This window comes from Schistocerca nitens, chromosome 7 (genome assembly GCF_023898315.1).
Source record: "Schistocerca nitens isolate TAMUIC-IGC-003100 chromosome 7, iqSchNite1.1, whole genome shotgun sequence".
In the NCBI taxonomy this organism is placed as follows: Eukaryota; Metazoa; Arthropoda; class Insecta; order Orthoptera; family Acrididae; genus Schistocerca; species Schistocerca nitens.
The window spans coordinates 309,530,785-309,535,784 of record NC_064620.1 but is presented as its reverse complement, the minus strand read 5'-3'; the positions used below and the strand labels follow the sequence as shown (position 1 = coordinate 309,535,784).

General features: G+C 54.1%; 1 non-coding gene across 1 annotated transcript in view; it reads left to right on the top strand.

Annotated features, from left to right (window-relative positions):
- The first annotated feature begins 4,719 nt into the window (after positions 1-4,719).
- Positions 4,720-5,000, top strand: part of LOC126197109 (small subunit ribosomal RNA) — a 1,909-nt gene continuing 1,628 nt past the window's right edge. The window contains exon 1 of the ribosomal RNA XR_007539509.1: positions 4,720-5,000. This exon is cut by the window's right edge and continues 1,628 nt beyond it. This is a non-coding gene — a ribosomal RNA (small subunit ribosomal RNA).

Genomic DNA, 5,000 nt, shown 5'->3' with positions numbered 1-5,000 from the left:
TCTGTGGGACGCCGTTGACAATGCGACCCACAGGCACACGAATGCCATCTCTGGCAATGTGACGAAACTACATGGACATCCAGCCCAGCCCAGACACGACACGACACCGCCATCTACAGGAATGCAATGACACCACGCCAACCATAGTGCCAAAACACGGCATCGCCATCTATGAAAACACGACGAAACCACATGCAATAGCCCCATCTACGCGCATCCGACAGCACTACAACCACCATGTCGATCGCACCACAAAAACAGTACCGCCATCTATGCGACGCCAAGCTGACTACGACGGCGATGGGCCCACAGTACCCGTTTCCCGACCCCACCCACAAAGCCTGCATCCACTGTCCACCACAAGAGCACCAACGCCAGTCCCTGCGCCGCACGACGTCGTCCACCGACAATCACGCCACCCGCCCCCGTACGTGCCTCACGTCACCTGCCCAAATTGCAACTCCAGCGGATGAACGGCGGACTTTTCTCGCAGTCGTAAGTTGCAATCCACCCCTATATCATCCGTTTCATGAAGCGTTGTATCCAAGATGCGAAATTCCCGCTGTCCCTACACATGCTCTAAGTCTGTGCGCGATTGCGTGCTCACAGTACGGATTCCGATGCTGAGCGATCAGCTAGGAAGCGCCCCAACCATGTCGGTCCCCATGGGCGTTGCACTCGCAGTCGCAAAGACTCTGGCAATGGCTAAAAGCGCTCCGCAATACATCACGCAGACGGGTAATGACGGTCCGAGCGCTCAGTGTGAGGAGAGCATTACTGAGCCCTGACCCACAAGCAGGTTGTAGCGTATCCCACCCGCAGACATGTGACGTTGTCACACGACCAGTTGTCACTAATCGACTCATTGCTGATAATCATATGCCATACACCGGGGAAAGCTGCCGCAAGGGGTAGCTACGTAGTGCAGTCGCACCTCTACTACTGTACAGAGATAGAACACCACGAGACTGCAACCAGATTAAACTGATACATGGCGCTGATAACTAATAGATGCAGAGCCATCGGAATATAGATGACATACGACATAGAACTGTCCCTATACATGCTGACAGTCTCTGCACACAATGTGAACTACACGTCACCCAGACACCCTATCACACACTACTCTCTGGCTGTAACAGACACAGACACAATATCTAAGCACCACCATGGAACAACATCCAGTGCATCCTCTCCGCCACATTACACCATTCACACTATGATAACAAAACCAGGAGGTCCACCCCAAAAACAGAATATCTCACACTTCCAACAACCATCATTACGCAGATAAGCCACAAACACCCACACATGTGCTACACAGGGGTGCAGCCAACACCACCACACTGGCGTGTCTCACAGCATATAAGCAATGGCAGGAATGAAAGACACAGGTCTGCCACTCCCTTGCCACACCCACAGAACCGGCGCACCACCTCCCCTGAGCCAAAGGTGCATCCTGACGTGACACATCTCAGGGTGCCTCAGGCGTCCACTTACCATCATCACTATGAACGAACCTCGTCCCCTCCCCCCTCATACACCATCCCTTAACCTAACCTATGTTGCGCCTTAACCTAACCTATGTTGCGCCTTAACCTAACCTATGTTGCGCCTTAACCTAACCTATGTTGCGCCTTAACCTAACCTATGTTGCGCCTTAACCTAACCTATGTTGCGCCTTAACCTAACCTATGTTGCGCCCTAACCTAACCTATGTTGCGCCCTAACCTAACCTATGTTGCGCCCTAACCTAACCTATGTTGCGCCCTAACCTAACCTATGTTGCGCCCTAACCTAACCTATGTTGCGCCCTAACCTAACCTATGTTGCGCCCTAACCTAACCTATGTTGCGCCCTAACCTAACCTATGTTGCGCCCTAACCTAACCTATGTTGCGCCCTAACCTAACCTATGTTGCGCCCTAACCTAACCTATGTTGCGCCCTAACCTAACCTATGTTGCGCCCTAACCTAACCTATGTTGCGCCCTAACCTAACCTATGTTGCGCCCTAACCTAACCTATGTTGCGCCCTAACCTAACCTATGTTGCGCCCTAACCTAACCCATGTTGCGCCTTAACCTAACCTATGTTGCGCCTTAACCTAACCTATGTTGCGCCTTAACCTAACCTATGTTGCGCCTTAACCTAACCTATGTTGCGCCTTAACCTAACCTATGTTGCGCCTTAACCTAACCTATGTTGCGCCTTAACCTAACCTATGTTGCGCCTTAACCTAACCTATGTTGCGCCTTAACCTAACCTATGTTGCGCCTTAACCTAACCTATGTTGCGCCTTAACCTAACCTATGTTGCGCCTTAACCTAACCTATGTTGCGCCTTAACCTAACCTATGTTGCGCCTTAACCTAACCTATGTTGCGCCTTAACCTAACCTATGTTGCGCCTTAACCTAACCTATGTTGCGCCTTAACCTAACCTATGTTGCGCCTTAACCTAACCTATGTTGCGCCTTAACCTAACCTATGTTGCGCCTTAACCTAACCTATGTTGCGCCTTAACCTAACCTATGTTGCGCCTTAACCTAACCTATGTTGCGCCTTAACCTAACCTATGTTGCGCCTTAACCTAACCTATGTTGCGCCTTAACCTAACCTACGTTGCGCCCTAACCTAACCTAACCTACGTTGCGCCCTAACCTAACCTAACCTACGTTGCGCCCTAACCTAACCTAACCTACGTTGCGCCCTAACCTAACCTAACCTACGTTGCGCCCTAACCTAACCTAACCTACGTTGCGCCCTAACCTAACCTAACCTACGTTGCGCCCTAACCTAACCTAACCTACGTTGCGCCCTAACCTAACCTAACCTACGTTGCGCCCTAACCTAACCTAACCTACGTTGCGCCCTAACCTAACCTAACCTACGTTGCGCCCTAACCTAACCTAACCTACGTTGGGCCCTAACCTAACCTAACCTACGTTGGGCCCTAACCTAACCTAACCTACGTTGGGCCCTAACCTAACCTAACCTACGTTGGGCCCTAACCTAACCTAACCTACGTTGGGCCCTAACCTAACCTAACCTACGTTGGGCCCTAACCTAACCTAACCTACGTTGGGCCCTAACCTAACCTACGTTGGGCCCTAACCTAACCTACGTTGGGCCCTAACCTAACCTACGTTGGGCCCTAACCTAACCTACGTTGCGCCCTAACCTAACCTATGTTGCGCCTTAACCTAACCTATGTTGCGCCTTAACCTAACCTACGTTGCGCCCTAACCTAACCTACGTTGCGCCCTAACCTAACCTACGTTGCGCCCTAACCTAACCTACGTTGGGCCCTAACCTAACCCACGTTGGGCCCTAACCTGACCTGTAATTGTTATATGAATTGCAACATTCATGTAGCGTTGCCTAATCGCAACCCTCTCAACATAGGTCAGTGCTCGCACTCTCTGGTGTCCTGCGTATTGATTCATGTTACGGTGCGTACCCTCACAACATCTAGCGAGTGTTGCGTACGTTCCACATGGTCCCGCTATCCACTGTAATGTGTACTGCTGTAAGACGTATATCGCCCCCCTGTCGCCTCTAGTTCGTCAGGCGGGAGTTTGCGTGTTCAATGAGCTTCGCAGCTGTGCAATGGCATTCGCATACGTACGCGGGCCACCTTCCACGTGTTCTCTCGTGTATACGTCGCAGCATGTATGTGGGCTGATGTGGCGTGTCGTGACGCATATCATCCAGGCATGCAAGACCCACTGAATTTGCAAATGTAGATGGACGTCTACGTTTGCTGCCCAAGTTACGCAAATGAACTGGAAATCCGTTGTTGCGCGGTTGTTTACGCTGGAGGTGAATCATTGATTGCGACAATCGGTACAGGTATTAACTGGTTGCTTCAGCGACACCCGTCATACCCACGAACGTGAGTGGGCATGTGGGTATGAAGCGATACGCGGCGGTGGCTGGGTGGGACCGTCCCCGGCCGGTGAGGGGGGAGCGCCCGGCGTGCTGGCCGCGCGCTGCGTGGGCGCACGCGCTACAGCCGGCTGGTGGGGGCGCCCAGTGGCAGGCGCGCCGGCCGACGGACGCGGCAGGCGGCGCAGCTGCGCGCCGGCGCACCCAGCGCGCGGCGCCGTGCGGCCAAAGTGGGTCCTCGCGGGCCCGGTGCGAAGCGCGGTGGACATCTGCAGTGTGCTGGTCCGATTGAGGACTGTGTGCGTCGAGGATGCGCCGCCGCCCGGCACTCGGCGCCGCGACGCCGTCTGCTGCTCGGTCGCCCCCGCGGTTCTCGCAGGTGGTTTGTATCGCAGCTGTGCGGATGTGTTGGCGCGTGCGCTGTGCTGGGAGAGTTCGCTTTGGCACCCAAGTGGGGCTCTGCCCCTCTGTGGCGCTGGCGTTGGAGCTGCCCGGCCACTGTTTGTGGCCGCGTGTTGTCTCCCGCCGGCAACACCACGACAGCACGCTCCCGGGCCTCTGTCGGCAGCGGCAAGCTCAGTTGGGAGCACGGGTGGTCGCACTGAAAGCGTCTACTCGCCTATCTCCGGGCGATTGCGCCTCTCTCGAACCCGACCAAGTACTTAGGACGGCGCTGCGCGCCGCCGGGACCTGAGAGGGTTTCGAGGTGTATCGTGCAGGGGAGCCCAGCCTCCTCCTGTTTGCGGAATAATTGAGCGGACGCTTGCGTGTTCGCGCGGGCCTCCGGGACACACTCCCGGGCGGCCGGCTGCTCAGCTCTAGTTGACGCAGCTCCCTGGTTGATCCTGCCAGTAGTCATATGCTTGTCTCAAAGATTAAGCCATGCATGTCTCAGTACAAGCCGCATTAAGGTGAAACCGCGAATGGCTCATTAAATCAGTTATGGTTCCTTAGATCGTACCCACGTTACTTGGATAACTGTGGTAATTCTAGAGCTAATACATGCAAACAGAGTCCCGACCAGAGATGGAAGGGACGCTTTTATTAGATCAAAACCAATCGGTCGGCTCGTCCGGTCCGTTTGCCTTGGTGACTCTGAATAACTTTGGGCTG